Consider the following 17,137-nt stretch of genomic DNA (forward strand, 5'->3'; position numbering starts at 1 on the left):
ATTCTTATCATTTTGGCGTCTATTTTGTATTCCAATCATTTTGGCGTCTTTTATGTTTACTTATCATTTTGGCGTCTATTATGTATACTCATCATTTCGGCGGTCTTTTATATATACTAATCCTTTTGATGTCTATTATGTATACTAATAATTTTGGCGTCTATTATGCATACTCATTTTGACGTCTATTATGTATACTTATCATTTTGGCGTCTAGTATGTATACTAATCATTTTGATGTCTATGGCGTATACTAATCATGTTGGCGTCTATTATGTATACTAATCATGTTGGCGTCTATTATGTATACTTTTGACGTCTATTATGTATACTTATCATTTTTGCGTCTATTATGTATACTTATCATTTTTGCGTCTGTTACAACTCATGCTACTATTGTTAGCATCTGTTGCATGTTATATTACTGGTCTGAAACGTAATAACATATGTGCATAAGGGTATGCCAATTTGCGTTTGTATGTCCCCCACCACTATAGTATGGGACATATTGTTTTTGCCCCACCACTAAAGTGGGGGCATATTGTTTTTGCCTTGTCCGTTGGTTTGTTTGTTTGTTTGTTTGTGCCCCAACTTTAACATTTGCCATAACTTTTGCAATATTGAAGATAGCAACTTCATATTTGGCATGCATGTGTATCTTATGGAGCTGCACATTTTGAGCGGTGAAAGGTCAAGGTCATCATTCAAGGTCAAAGGTCAAATTAATAGATCAAAATCGCGCATTTAATGTACACTTTTGCAATATTGAAGCTAGCAACTTGACATTTGGCATGCATGTGTATATCATGGAGCTGCACATTTTGAGTGGTGAAAGGTCACGATCATCCTTCAAGGTCAAATGTCATATATATGGGGACATAGTGTTTCACAAACACATCGGTTGTTTTTTTTTTATGTTTTACGAAACATTTTAATATAAATTATTTGATTTCATGTATTATATTATACTCGTCATTATTAAATATCTATTAATAATTTCTAAAATTACAAGTATTCCATTTCTATAAATATAGATGTTATGATATATGGTTTATTAATAATTGTCTAAAATTCAATTGTTTTATGTATATTATAACGCCCCAAGTATTCTTTACGTAACAGCTTTGACTGCCCTTATCTTTTTGGTTAAAAGATGGTAAAGGATGCGTCTTATGTCTTTGGAGGTATAAGTTTAAACAGACGGTCGTGTAAATATTTACAGAAAGAAAAAGCAGTTGGAATCTTAGGATCTTGGTGTTCTCCCAAAATTGTGTAGTTTAGGCTACAAAACAATGCCAGCCCTCGTCAATTAGTTCGAGCAAAGATAATTAACGATATTTAAAAAATCGTAATTTAAAATGCATGTATATTAAATAGCTAAGTTGTCCCTATTTAACAATATTTAAATTTTCTAATGTCTTAAACTGAGTTTTGTTTTCTTAAATTAAACTACATAGTTCATATCTCGCATATATCGGAATGAGCATGATCAACAGTAACATACAATTATGAGAACTAAATATTTCAGTTATATTGCAGAACGATGATACTGAATCGAAATCTCAAAGTGATTAAACTGTTGCTTTTTAAAATTAATGTAGTCTGGTAATATAAAAGCACATATAAAAATCACCAGTCGTGATATTTCAATCAACATAAACTAACAATTGTACAAAAATACGGTATTTTAGAACTTTTTTTCGTCATTCGTGGTTGACAGTCCCTTTAAAGTGTTGGTCACCGTGCCTATTTGTGGAGATAAATGTTCTTGTTTTTAAATACCACATTTCACACTGGTATATCTATTTGTCAAATCCAGAAACCTTTTTTTCCTGAAGACAACTAAATGACTTCGACAATACATGTTTTTTTTGTTTTCACATGAAAGTCTACGACTCTGACGGGAATGTCGTATATCTCCCCCATCTCCTCATATTTTGAGCATTACTGTTAGAACCTTGGTCGCATATTTATCTAATTATTAAGAGTTATTTTATATTTCTGCGCTAAAAGCTAATTGCTGTCATTGACGGTGTTTTCATAACAGCCACGTGCTTGGCGTTCCATCTCGGTGCATTTTAAACCCTTAAACCTCGCCCATCATTGAGCGGCACGCTCTTTACAACGAACCAATATGCGCTTGTGCTCTGTAAGTTCGGAAATACTCCAAAGTAATCGCACCTAATTATGTGTTGCATCCCCGGAGTGCACGCGAAACTGACTTACATTCATGTTCTGTCAGCACGCGCGCACGTGTTTGGCTACGTAAATAGCAATAAAAACAAATAAGGAATGTTCGGAGACCTTTAAAAGATAAACACGGTTTGTAAGGAAATAAAATTATCACCAACGCCACAAACACCGGGGTCGTTAAATCATCACCACCGTCAGCAGCAGCATTAGGGCCATTGTCGTCATTATCGATATCAGCTATCATCTTGATTATGATCGTCATCATCGTCGTTGTCATCTGCTTCATCTGTAGCATTTGTCATATCCGATTATTCGTTTACAACCATAATTATAATGCATGAACTTTTATTTATCAGGAAAACATACAGTGGATTGTGTTATGCCTACACTATGTTATATTTGTAAACAGTGACCTTTTGAAATGAATGTTGTCATTTTCTAATTTAATTTCCTAACTGTGTTTTTCACATAAAAAAATGTTCCTCGACAATGATTCTCTGAAGTGCTAATCTAACGGAACACGTTTCGTATTTGAAGATTCAATGGGGAAGCCATTGACAACATCCGTTTCCGGTGAATCCTTGAAAGTTAAGTTACTTACATCAGAAGACCGTCCTTTCGACGGCCTCTCTGACTTCTTTTTGCCGATAGGTGGCGCAGTACATGACTGCCAACGTCAGAAGCAGACGAAAAACGTAAATCTTATGAATGGAAAGTAATTATAGTCGTTAGCAGATGCTATACTTGAAGTTTTATTATAACAGTAACAGTTGTTGTGAATGCAAAATGTCAGACCACGTAATTTATGTCGGCGCTCAACTGTTTAAATACATCGTTTGGATTTACGGCTCATATAAAGCATATATTACTATGACAACTAATTAAATACTGAAACCACATTGTGTCAGGCAACAGTGTCGTGGATTATCTAATAACGACCACGCAGTTGTTGGCGTTTCTTGTAGATGAAATGAACGGAAACAATGTATTGTTTACCCATGGGCATATTTATCTTTTCTTGTGTGTTTTTTTAACTGGACATCATTCGTTAAAGCCCCCCACTCCCCCCCCCCACACACCCCCTCCCCCCCCCCCAACCCCACCACCGACCTCGCTTAAAACTGTTTCAAATCAGCACTCCAAATCGGAATTCGAAGACTTAATTGCTGAAAACTACCATCATCATCAAATGACGGCATATAAATGCCTCCCGGTCGCTAGGCGGACACCATATTCATTACACCACGGCGACCTTAAATAGTTTGTCGAAAATAAAGTTTCTTTTATTTAAATATGTACATTAACAGACGCATCCGTTTAATGTTAAGAAATAAAGCTCTTCTTTGACATTACAATGTAGGCTGCTTTGCATTTCCCACCCATATGAACGATTTTGTGGCGTAAAACAGAGCAACTAGTCGACACAAGCGATTACTTACGCAATTAAAACAAATAATGTTGCCGATCAACTGCCTAATTACCATTGTCTATATTTTAACATATGTTCTGGTCTATTTAAATCTCCCGTGGGAAAATTATAAAACCAGAGACAAAGTTTTTGCGTTACGTTAAATGTCGTAGTAAACGTAACATCCTTACCCTGATAAACCGTCTTTTATTAGTATCACATGTACATGAATATTGCATATGTGGATTTGGTGTTTCTTCTATCATGACTCCAGAACGCGTCATTTAACAAAGTCAAATTATGTAATCCATGTTATTTTGGGAATTTATGTCAATATAATTTTTAAGATACAAAGATTAACATTTTCATTTTCCCAATTGATGTTCTTGTTTAGAACTAATTGAGTTCAATTAAAGTATAGTTTTCATTGGAGTAATACTACGGATTTGCACCTAATAAATAAACTCCAATTTATGAGCGATAAAATATATGAAATTGTCCGTTCTGCAAAATTGCCACAGAAATTCGAATTAAAAGCCCATTGTGTTTATGTTCGTCTGGCATTAATACAGACATCTGCTACAGAATAGCAACCGAAAACACATGTTAAACATATGGGCGAGACGGACAAGTTAGTGAACGTTTTTTTTTATAAAAGGAAGCTGTGAAGACCACATCCGTTCAATATGCGCTTGCGGGACACAAACCTAACAACGTATAACCTTCGACTTTTCAATTGACGTTTGCGACTATTACGACTAATTTTTATCATGTATTACTCTTCTTTAGCCCGGGTTTAGGTCACAATATACCAAAAGATTTCCTACACAAATTCAATGTGAAAGCAATAACTTTAACACAAAATAAAGTCAAACTTTTACGCATAGAGACCCTCATACCCATACCTTTTCTTAAAGAGCACTCCAAGCCGAGTTGATTTAAACAATAAAAAAGATATGTCATTCGTTATGCAAGAAAGAACTCAACACGAATCAGCGGTCACTGTTTTACGACCATCTATTTACCGGCTTCTCTGCAGTTGAGGATGGTTTCAGGCCATCTGTCAAAGTCTCATGTAGTCTTCAACCTTTAAGTAAATGAGTGATTTGCTACTAAACAACAATGTTTCCCCTACCACATGCACACAGAAACATTCTAAAATAAAGGCATGGCAAGTGCCCCTACAGAGAAGTGTGTCTGCTAATAAATGATGTTTATGTTTTTAGAGAGTATAGCATTGCACTCCAAACTTATTTAGTATATTGTAACCTTAATGGGACAACGCGTCTGGCCTGCAAGACGAGTCTGTGACACTCATTGATATAAATGTCTAACGCGGGCTTTTGTTAGATTTAATTTTGCACAATGTTAATAATGAACCCAAGGTGGTGGAATGACAATATAACGGACATATTTGTTATTAGTAGTATACATAATACGCGGCAAGTTATCGACTTATCGCAAGGGAAGAGAAAGAGGCCTTTATTTATATGTATGTGACCGTCATGAGATTTCGGACATACACATTAATCTTAATCGCGAGTCAATGTCAGTTTTCCGAATCAGTGACTTTTCAACAAAAAGGCTTTAGATCTCATTAAAACCCAATTTACTCTCAATCTAGATACGTTTGTGAAATTCGGTAATCAAAGTAATACAATTTCCTTTCCTACTTTGCTGAAGTATCACATTTAGGCAAAATGATATTTTTTATAAACGAGCTCTTCAATCCGAACTGGGTGAACTTGAGACGGTAGCAACTACCACATGTGCGCATGTCAAAATTTCAACATGGTTCGTGCTTTTTTTCCCAAAATGCAATCTTGACTCTGTACACGCAATCCCGATGCAAAATATATCTTTAAAAAAATATCTAATTGTTTCGACATATGCAGCGCGTTAACTAAAAATAAAATGAAAACACAATTTGCCTTGTCACGGAGTTTCAACGTTGTTTATCTGGAAACAGAGTAGTAATTGTTTAAGTATTAAATTAAAAACTATTTAAGTCAAACTATTAGTCTTTGATAGTTGTGTTGAAGGTTGTTTGACTATATTGACTTGGACATAATTTTATAAAATAATGATAATACAATTATCTCGGCAGTGCCAATGTACTGACCACGTGGTTGTGTCTGCCAGCACGTTTTCCCATTTGCAGACATTCATGACCCTACGTGAAATGTCTAATGCGAAGGACATTACTTAGTAGAAGTAATGCGGGAGCGCCAACATGTGAGTTAACCCATTTATGCCTAGTGGATTCTCCCATCCTTCTAAATTAAATAAATTTATTTCTAAAATTAGGGATGTCTAGTATATTTACTTCTATATTTAGAATATTTCTTACAGAAATTCCGCAAACAGCGCAGACCCTGATGAGACATCATGCGGCGTCTCATTTGGATCTTCGCTGTTTGCCAATGCCTTTTTTCTAGACGCTAGGCATAAATGGATTAAGAATTTTGAGGCATTTTGTAAGCCGCGTTCTGGAAACCTGGGCTAAACGTAAGTGCGTAAAGAGTCTTCACAATGTAGCCCATGCAGTCCGCAGAGGCTAATATAGGGACAAGTTCCGTCAAGACTGCATTTTCATTTAGATGAGACTTTCTTTGAACGAAAAATTCCACAAAAGCTGAAAGTGTCGTACTTTATGATACTGTACGCACATGCATTAAGTCCAAATTTCACAGAACGATTCCTACTTATTTGCAGTGATTCGGGCGCTCCAACATGCGGCCAATGTAGTGTGATGTCTACGGTGTCTTACCGCTCCAACATGCGGCCAATGTAGTGTGATGTCTACCTTGTCTTACCGCTCCAACATGCGGACAATGCAGTGTGGTGTCTACGATGTCTTACCGCCCCAACATGCGGCCAATGCAGTGTGATGTCTACGGTGTCTTACCGCTATGTTAATAACCAGCAATGTCGGACCGTATTTGGTACAAAAACGAATATGTACAAGTTTGTACCATATTCGGCCGAATATGGTACAACTGTCTAATTGTACCATATACGTATCTGCAGTTTTGGGGTAAAATGCCTGACCGAATATGGTACAAACTTGTACCATATTCGGATGAAAAATGTACCACATTCGTTCCGAATATGATACACACTCATCATCGTAATCATCATCATCATCATCATCGTTATCTCATCATCATCATCATCATCATCATCATCATCGTTATCTCATCATCATCATCATCATCATCATCATCATCATCATCATCATCATCATCATCATCATCATCATCATCATCACATCAATTATCAACACCCCAATGATCATCATCGTTGTTATCTTTACCAACACCACCATCATCATCACCATCAAAACCAACATCATCATATCCATTATTATGATCGTAATGGTGATCACAAAAGTTTTTTTTGTGATGATAATGACAGCGATGTTTTCGGTCGATAATGAGGATGTTGTGATGATGATGACGACGATGAGAATATCATCATCATCATCGGCCAATAAACATCGCCATCATCATCATCACAAATATTTTGTTATCATCATCATCATTATCATCATCGTCGGCCGATAAACATCGCCGTCATCATCATCTAAAAACTTATCATCATCATTATAACCATCATCATCGTCCGATAAACATCGCTGTCATCATCATCCCAAAACGTTTGTTATCATCATCATCATCATCATTATCATCATCATCATCATCATCACCACAATCATCAAACCCCAATCATCATAACCACTGTCATCATCATCACCACCACCATCATCATCACAATTTTTTTACCATCATCATCATCACAAATGTTTTGTCATCATCATCATCACATATTCATTTTACATTTTGTATTTTATAATTTGTTTCATTCAAGAGATTCAACAAACTTGTACTTTTTTCATTTATTGGTATACTGACAGGATTTTTCAAAGTAATATTGAAGAACATAGAACAGCATTTAAATTTTAATCCAACTGTAGCATTTTGACAAGACATAATATACATATATACATTCATTTTAGTAGCAGCCAAAATATCCCAAATGTGCTTCGTAAAAAGTTACCAGTAAATGAGCAAATGACAACAAATTTCCGGTAGAAGAACATAATCATTAATCACAAAAATAACATAACAGGTTTCCAAACACCGATATACATGTATATTTCACCTGTAATGTCTGTACATGACATCTATGATATCATACCAACCGATTCCACTAACACGCAAACGCAGCCATGCGTTTGCCCATTTTGGCCCCTTGATGATTTCTTTTATTGCCGAAATAAGACCGCTGTTTCTGCCCGCTCTTGTTAATAGGAAACGAACGCTAACAGGATTTCTGTTACTAGTATCTAGTCCAATATCCGGCCGAATGTAAATTCTAGGTGTTTGCAAACTCATTGACCTTATTAAATCTCTAAAGGGTTTGCCGACCTTCGCCAACACAAACTGGATTGACGGGTTTGATTGTATGCAGAACTTAAAAATTTCAACTTGAATGTGAAGTGGTAACATCAGAAATGGAAAAGTCGTTCGCTTCTGTGCCCTCCTATTGTTTATCATATCTTGAAGCTCTTTCAGGGCTGAACACACAGAGACGTCACCGTTGTCGCCAGAGTCACCGTTGTCGCCGGAGTCACCGTTGTCGCCAGACGCAGCGTTGTCGCCGGAGTCACCGTTGTCGCCGGAGTCACCGTTGTCGCTGGAGTCACCGTTGTCGCCGGAGTCACCGTTGTCGCAAGAGTCACCGTTGTCGCCAGACGCAGCGTTGTCGCCAGATGCAGTGTTGTCGCCAGACGCAGCGTTGTCGCCGGAGTCACCGTTGTCGCCAGACGCAGCGTTGTCGCCGGAGTCACCGTTGTCGCCGGAGTCACCGTTGTCGCTGGAGTCACCGTTGTCGCCGGAGTCACCGTTGTCGCAAGAGTCACCGTTGTCGCCAGACGCAGCGTTGTCGCCAGATGCAGTGTTGTCGCCAGACGCAGCGGTGTCGCCGGAGTCACCGTTGTCGCCAGAGTCACCGTTGTCGCCAGACGCAGCGTTGTCGCCTGACGCAGCGTTGTCGCCAGACGCAGCGCTGTCGCCAGAGTCACCGTTGTCATACGACTGTTCTAAGCGTGATATTATGTCCTTGTACACGCGTTGATTGATACGGATACTAACGTAATGCATGCCAAATCCTTCTGGGAAATACCCCAATGCAATTGTTCCAACATCACCATCGAACTTTCCATCTGCTGACACAATTGATGAGTGTTCTAGTCCTCGGGTAGAAACTACCAGGCACTGCAAATTATATTCTCTCATAAGTGCAATGAGCGTGAGGTTGTCGCCGTATGTCCCATTCTTAGACATATTCTTAACGTATTCATCAAATGTTTCATCATAGACAAAAGTTTCATAGAAATATCTGTTTTCTACAATGTGATGGACTGCTTCCTTACGTAAAGCATCTACGTCTTTGTATATACCAATTTTACCAAGTTGATGCGATATAGCAGCAAATTGACAATTTCCATCCGGATTTGGGTCCATGGCAATATTCACCCCATCCAACAACTGCAGATTTTCATGGTGTGTTAAAACATGATAGTACTTAGTTCTGTGATTTTGTTTCTCTGAGCGGTTCTGTTTTAATGAATGTTTTTTAATTTTTCGTTGTTTCTCTAACGCAACAGTTAGGCTAGTCATGTTTTCGACCCCAACCGATTTGCTTACGAATCCAAGTTCGGGTTTGTTCGGTACTTGAAATGACACGATATAAACACCATTTCGTTTTACTTTTTCTACCTTGCCTTCGATAACATATCTTTTGGTTGGCACCCTGGATTTTCGAAAGGGATAGCGAATTAATACTGTCTCTCCTACTTTGTTCTTGCTTGGGGAAGTTGCGTTTTTCAACAGCGACCTGTAAGCCTTTTTATTTGCTCGCCGTATGGTTTTCTTTATTTCACGAGAACTATGACGTTCTTTGGTAAAAACATGACTTCTTCCGTAGTAGGCTTCAAAGGGCGTGAGACCCCCAAGAACTCGTTTGAAACTTGTGTTTATGGCATAGGCTAAATCTTGAAGCCCTTCGACCCAGTTAAATCCACGTTTACTTTTTGTTGCAAATAGAATCTTGGCCTTTATAACACTGTTTGACCTTTCACACTTGCCCTGTGATTGAGGATGATACGGCCTACTATTGATCATTTTGATGTTGTACTTGTTCAACAAAAGTTTCATACTAGGGCCTTTAAATTCCAGTCCGTTGTCACATTGGATGATGTCAGGGGCAAGGTTAACCATCAACACGTCCTCTAATGCCATTGCAACTTCACGCGAACTCTTCGTTTTCAGGGGTTTTGGCATAACGTACCTAGAATAAACGTCCACGACTTGTAGAATATAACTGTATGTGGACCCCTTGTAGCTAACACTTTGATTTTTCATGTTAATTATGTCAATCTGCCATCTTTTGCCTGGTTCCTCTTCTGTAATTGTCTTTGGCTTTGGCTTGTTTGTAAATCTCGGATACTTCTCATGGTAATACTTGCTATTGTACAGTATTTCAAGGATAGCTTGTTCCGAGAACCCCGTGTAATTTACTTTCAGTTTGTTGTAAATAACCCTTGCTCCACATCCTTTGTTTTCCATGAACATCTTCTCAACAAATCTAGGAAGATCTTCTTTCACAAGGACTTGCTTTCCGCCACACAATAAAGAACCCCGGTCACCAAGCTCGAAGTCCTTACGTTTTCTAATCATGGCCAAACAATTATTCTCTTCAGGTGTCCGTTTCTTCACAGGGACATCGAACGATCCGTTTAAACATCTGACAATAATGTCGTACTTCGACCTGGGCAAGCACCCTAATTGCTTCCTTTTTCTCCTAATTGCTTCCTTCATCTGAAATAATATAATAAGTTATTATACATTTATACTTCATTAGTTAATAGAGCTTGTATTGAACACCGCGTGTCGAAAACGAATGTCTCACGACATGAGCTGAGCTAAAATCACTCGTCTGATAGCTCCGCTAAAATTTACAATCCGAACTTCCGGGCAATATGCGCAATGAAAGTAGCAAGTACTTCATGTAAAGTTTCATTGAAATCCAACCGAATTCAAATTCAGGGGAAAAATAGCGGGCAAACTTATGGCGGTCAACGGACAAACGGTCTGTAGAAACCAATGCTACGTGGATGGAAGGGATATAAAGAAGGGGCCCTGGGGGCCTAGGTCGCTCACCAGAAGTCACGACTAGGCAGGGTTCGAAGGTCAAAGACCTATAAACTCCATAAAATTTAAAATGTTCAAATCTACAGATTACAGGAGCTCGATCTGATTTTGGTGGAAAATACACTTTCGAAAAAATGACTGTAGCTTAAATATTTTAGCAGTTTAGGAGTTACGCACCCGGAAGGAATGCCACGGACAATTGGATAGACGGACGGACAACTGCAAATGCACTCTGAGGGGGGGGGGGGGGCATAAAACATAAAAATCAATGCATGTTAAAACATCAATGCATATTAAGACAACTGAAAATTAAAATTATGTACAGTACTTACTGTCAAGAATTCTTTTGAAGTTTGAAGAAAGTTTGGATTTCAATTCTTTCTAGTCGAAAATCACAACTTTTCTTGCCGACCGCCAAGTCAAATATGGTTACTGACTTCTGAGTAAGACTCGTGTGCAAAATTCCCGCCTTTTTAAAGCGGCACGTTATCAAAGAAAAAATCGGAAACTTCAAAGCTTTGTCGGCTTCTCAGCAATATGACGTCGGAACGACAAATCAACTTTACAAAGTAATGTTTAGGAATACAGTCACACCTGTCTAAAGCAGCCAGTCAAACATCCTTATTTTTGGAGAGATATATTCATTTAAAAGAGCTCAAAATCTCTTAAATCGGATTTTGGTGAAAATACACTTTCGAAAAAAAAAGTTTTAAAAATTTGAAAATTGCTATTCATGATCTCCACGAAAGTATCTGGCCCGCCCGGGAATCGAACCCAGGCCGCCTGCGTGCCAATCTGACGCGCAACCGACTGAGCTAGCCGGCGAAACAGTTACACAACCAGCAAAATCCATTTAAAGTGTGGTTAGGTTAGCTGTTTCTGTTACTGCTAGTTACGACGACGACGACGATGATGATGATGATGATGATGATGATACTTTTGTCACTTCCAATATTAGGTTAATACAATGTATTTGAGTTTGAAAAAAAGTTTACACATCGGCAGACTATTTCATTTATTAAGAAATACATAATTTATGTACCATATACGTAGGCCATTTTCATTTTTATGAGTTTTTTTGGTATGTACCAAATACGTTTTGGCGAGCATAGAAAAACTTATTCCAACCGAATATGGTACAATTTTTGTACCATATTCGGTCGAAAATTGTACCATCTTCGGTCCGAGTATGGTACATTTGTACCATATTCGGCCGAATATGGTACAAATGTACCATATTCGTTTTTGTACCAAATACGGTCCGACACAGCAACAAGGCGTTGTTATTGTAAGCAGTTGATTTATTTTATTTCATTGCACAATAACAAGTTTATACACAATAAAAGTATAGTCCAAAACATTTATTTGTAAACCTCAATGTCACAGCTAAGATTACAGAATAAACTATGTGTCGGTTTGCACACTAGTGCGGTGAGTTTAAACCTTAATACAACCGCGACGATCGATATTGTGACATTGAGAAATACAGATATGGTTCACCGTATATAGCTGGACATAGAGCGTCTTAAAGAAATATAGACAATGTAAATATGTTGATATGCAAGCGGGGATATAGCTCAGTGGTAGAGCATTCGACTGCAGATCGAGAGGTCCCCGGTTCGAACCCGGGTGTCCCCTTATTTTAGTAGATATTTTGTTTTAGAATTATTTTATTTTCTTTACATTTAAATAAAACGTTATCATTTGTAAAAAAAAAACATTGTGGTTTCGGATAATTATTTAAATGGTTTAGAGGTGGTCTGTCGGAAAAGGTCTCGGGTTCTACCTCCACTCGGGAAGCGTTTTCATAATCTTTCCACATATACCAGCTGACAAAGTCTGACGTCTATCGCTATTGTTGAATGCTCGATGGCAGTTAACAATGTGTCGGACGAATGGTTGATATAACATTTAAACATTTTTTATAGTCAATGTTTGTTAGTGTATGCCCCATTTAATGAAAATTGACTACATAGGGTGTAGATAACGCTTCAAAAAGGGGCGAGAACACATAAATCCAATTCATATGGGGGATATAGCTCAGTGGTAGAGCATTCGACTGCAGATCGAGAGGTCCCCGGTTCGAACCCGGGTGTCCCCTAATGTTAATTGAAATTTGTTATAAAATTATTTTATTTACTTAAAATTTAAATAAAACGTTATCATTTGTAAAAAATAATATGTGTGGTTTCGGATAATTATTTAAATGGTTTCGAGGTGGTCTGTCGGAAAAGGTCTCGGGTTCTACCTCGACTCGGGAAGCGTTTTCATAATCTTTCCACATATACCAGCTGACAAAGTCTGACGTCAATCGCTATTGTTGAATGCTCGATGGCAGTTAATAATATGTCGGACGAATGGTTTATATAATATTTAAACATTTTTTATAGTCAATTTTTGTTATTGTATGCCCCATTAAATGAAAATTTACTACAGAGGGTGTAGATAACGCTTCAAAAAGGGGCGAGAACACATTAATCCAATTCATATGGGGGATATAGCTCAGTGGTAGAGCATTCGACTGCAGATCGAGAGGTCCCCGGTTCGAACCCGGGTGTCCCGTAATTTTAATTGAATTTTGTTTTAAAATTATTTCTGTTTACTTTTAATTTGAATGAAAACGGTAATACCATTTGTATAAATATTTGTGGTGTCGGATTATTATTTCGATGGTATAGAGGCAGCGTGCCGGGAAACGCTTTGTAAATACAAATGAGTCAATTCTCAGTGTTGATTTACGTTTCACCTGAAAACTCAATTATCCCACCATGTGCGTCATGTTTAATTTTGTACAAATTTCTAAAACTTCCCAGTAAAATCCGTCGCGCAAATATACAAGGTGAGGTATTTAGTTAAGTATAATATATATTCGTTGACAAATCGTTGATAGAATCAACGAATACACTTTAAAGAATACCCATTGAATTCTATGCACCGATTATTGCTTAAAGTGATATTATGGGCATCTAACAGTTTATAGGTGTCTATCGCAACCGTTGTTTATTTTTGGTGTTTTAACTTCATATACACTTGTATTTGTTAATGCAGCATCAACATAGTAAAACATTATCCCGGAAAGAGAAAAATAATGCATTTGAATATCAACCGTACTTTCATTTGACAACTGATCATGCATGTACGATGTGATGCTAAATTTAGTTTTAGCGCAGATTCGTTCATACGACACAAAGACACAATTTTGTTTTACGGATCATTTCGGCTTACAAGACTGGGTGGGTCACGTATGAATATCGAATATAAAATATATTTTATAAACAACTGGTAGAGCAAGATGAGTTGCAGATAATTGGTCAGTAACCACATTTTAACTAACTCCTTTGACCTGTTAATTCTTTTCAGCTCAACTCAACAGTGAAAAATGCCCATAATATCACTTTAATGGTTGTTTAACAGTCGTCATTGACATTGTTATTGTTTATGGGCAATGCATGGTATAACTTTACTTTGAACTGAAGGAAATACCGAGTAAAACAAATGCTCCCCGACGGGGAATCGAACCCCGGTCTCCCGCGTGACAGGCGGGGATACTCTCCACTATACTATCGAGGAGGTAATTTCATCGTAACTGTATCTTTACATTCATCTGCACCTATAACCACACCAAACGTTATTTATTACGATACTTCATCTATAACATGTTGTTTATTGGATATTTTATATTCACGCCATGTAATTCGAACAAAAACGATGCTTACCACCTATTTGCTTATTTTTGTATCTAAATCTAAGCCTTACTATTTTTACTCAAGTCAGGAAAATCGAGAATGTGAGACGAAAACATGGATATTATTCATGGATGCACCATACGTTTAATTGATCAAATTCGGATACTATTGAGCGGTCGGGTGATATCTTTGTACAAGTTGCTGCTGCCTTTGTAATGCCTTCGATGTCATGCCAAGTGCCACGTGCCGTTTAGATACTAAACGACAATCACATGGCCATTAATGCTCGACAGGTCATTGACGGCTCGGGTACTACTTTAATGTACACCGGGTCCTCCTAAGTATACTTCAATGTACCCCGTGTACGGAAAATATACTGAAACGTACCCGGTATTTCAAACGTTAAATTGGTCGTTGTCGCTTTTTTTCAAATTAATTATGTTCATATTTATGTCAATATTCTGTAAAATGGCATCAATAGTATCGAAACTCCAACAAAAAAGCACGTAGAGGAAGATCATGGCGGGAATTAAACTCCGGTAACAGTCTAAAATTGCCGGGTACGAGCTAATTTATTTTTCGTACCCGGTGTACATTTAAGTATACTTAAGAGTACCAAGGGTACATTTAGGTAGTACCCGAGCCGACAATGATCAATCGAGCGCCAGTAATACCAGCCAACCAATATTACCTTACTCTACACCAAGGACACAACAAACCATAAGTAATTGAAACGCGAACAATTGCACGCATTAAAGTGGATATGCACGATTTTGTCAAATATTTATGAATTTATATAAATTGTGTAAAAAAAATATTTATAATACATATATTTCAATATAGATTAAAATAAAAGTTGAACATGTGTCGAAAATGCGAAATACCGGGTAAGTCAGATATTTAATTCTGAAATCGAAATTGTCTGTACATTCGAATTTGCCAGTATGTATATCACTCATGTATGATGTGAATCTAAATTTAGTTTTACGGATCATTTTAATTTCCTGCAACGAAATATATTCATACGACACATGAACACTTACTCCAATCCTAATAAAAAGACAAATGCTTCGGCTATTGTAGGAACACATGTACGAAATATCTTCGTCATAATCGGCTCGGGGCGCTAATTTGCCTTTGCTGCATTTTATTAAATTTGCTTCAATGTATAATTTTCGTTGTCTATTTTGTGTAATTGTAACATATTTTTATCAATATATTGCAATTTAACACATATCAAATTCTTGCATACCCACTTTAAATCGCGTCGTCCAGAGCGGGGTTCAAATAAAGATCTTGCTAACCAGCGTTGTCTCCCTTAGTCCATTTGGTAAATTTCAAGGCACGTCGGGAAATATCTATGAATTAGCTAAACTATTCAAACAAAATCAGGACGATTACATGTGAAAAAGATCATAGTACATCCCGAAGATACCATAAAAGTTATCATTTAAACAATATCATTTAAAAAGAGCATACATTGTGACCTTTTCAAAACCTCACAGTTAAAACTAAAAATAAAACGATACGATTTTTATATTTGATTTACAGCTCATTTTTCTCAATGAAAAAAAAAGAAATATTGTTTTCTTAATATTCTTAGTCAATATTGAAAAAAATACAATTGCACGAATAACTTTTAGTAGCGTTATGAATACATACCAATTTTGGTCAGGTTCCTTTTAAGATAAATGTAAGCTACTCTTGTTTGAATAAAATTGCGTTGTTTCCCTTGCATTACAAGTTTTTAAATTTAGTTTTACCATATTTCATGTCACACCATCATTAAGTCAAAATTATGCGTTCGTGTCTAAAAGCACATTCGAACAAAATTTACATATTTTTTATTATTGAAAAATGTTAAAATCCCAACACTTTTGTTCAAGCTGAATTGAGTAATTATGTGAATTTCTATTCGAATAGTTTGGAAATAAAGAATAATTTGCGTTTTCGCATATTAATTTTGTAATATATTACTGAGTGTCGAATGTTTAACAATGACACAATATTATTTTAAAGGCAAAATAACAAAAAGCAAAATAAGACTCATACTTGTTGAATTGACGCTGACTCTGCGGATTGTACATACATATCTTTAATTACATGTACATTATATACTTAACTAACATGCAAGTCTAATTGTGATATACGAGTATTCTCTATTTCTTACACGATTGTATGGTACCCACGATATGAAGTTTAAAACTACATCTAGGTTTATAATTATGCTGGTGATTCGAAGCACATGTCAATGGCACTCATTTCATTTCTTTCTCTTATTGTTCGCACGAAACGTATTCGGTTATATACTAGTAGCTCCCCTGTCTAAATTTACCTGCATAAGTGTAATTATATTATCATAGGAACAACATGTATTTTGAATTTCTTAATGGCAAAAATTTGATAACTATTGAGATCCGTTAACCGCATTTTACATAAATTTCATGTGAATGAATTTGTTCGTCGATGCGAACAGGTTATTTTATTACATGCATCATTATCTATCTGTTATTTCTATATATTTCTAAAAGTATTTGTCACCGCTTTTTCCACTTGTAAATTTTATCAACTGTAATTGTTTCAACGATTTTACAGAGCAAACAGGTTACACAATTCGAATGGCGCGAAAGACC

The 17,137-nt window shown here is 36.8% G+C and overlaps 4 non-coding genes across 4 annotated transcripts; 3 read left to right on the top strand and 1 right to left on the bottom strand.

The window, feature by feature from the left end:
• The first annotated feature begins 12,384 nt into the window (after positions 1-12,384).
• Trnac-gca (transfer RNA cysteine (anticodon GCA)) lies at positions 12,385-12,456 on the top strand. Its single transcript has one exon. It is a non-coding gene; the product is annotated as a tRNA-Cys (tRNA).
• A 391-nt stretch (positions 12,457-12,847) lies between these two features.
• On the top strand, positions 12,848-12,919 carry Trnac-gca (transfer RNA cysteine (anticodon GCA)). Its single transcript has one exon. It is a non-coding gene; the product is annotated as a tRNA-Cys (tRNA).
• A 390-nt stretch (positions 12,920-13,309) lies between these two features.
• Trnac-gca (transfer RNA cysteine (anticodon GCA)) lies at positions 13,310-13,381 on the top strand. The gene has a single exon. It is a non-coding gene; the product is annotated as a tRNA-Cys (tRNA).
• A 935-nt stretch (positions 13,382-14,316) lies between these two features.
• Trnad-guc (transfer RNA aspartic acid (anticodon GUC)) lies at positions 14,317-14,388 on the bottom strand. Its single transcript has one exon. It is a non-coding gene; the product is annotated as a tRNA-Asp (tRNA).
• Positions 14,389-17,137: the final 2,749 nt, after the last annotated feature.

This window comes from Dreissena polymorpha, chromosome 11 (assembly GCF_020536995.1).
Source record: "Dreissena polymorpha isolate Duluth1 chromosome 11, UMN_Dpol_1.0, whole genome shotgun sequence".
In the NCBI taxonomy this organism is placed as follows: domain Eukaryota; kingdom Metazoa; phylum Mollusca; class Bivalvia; order Myida; family Dreissenidae; genus Dreissena; species Dreissena polymorpha.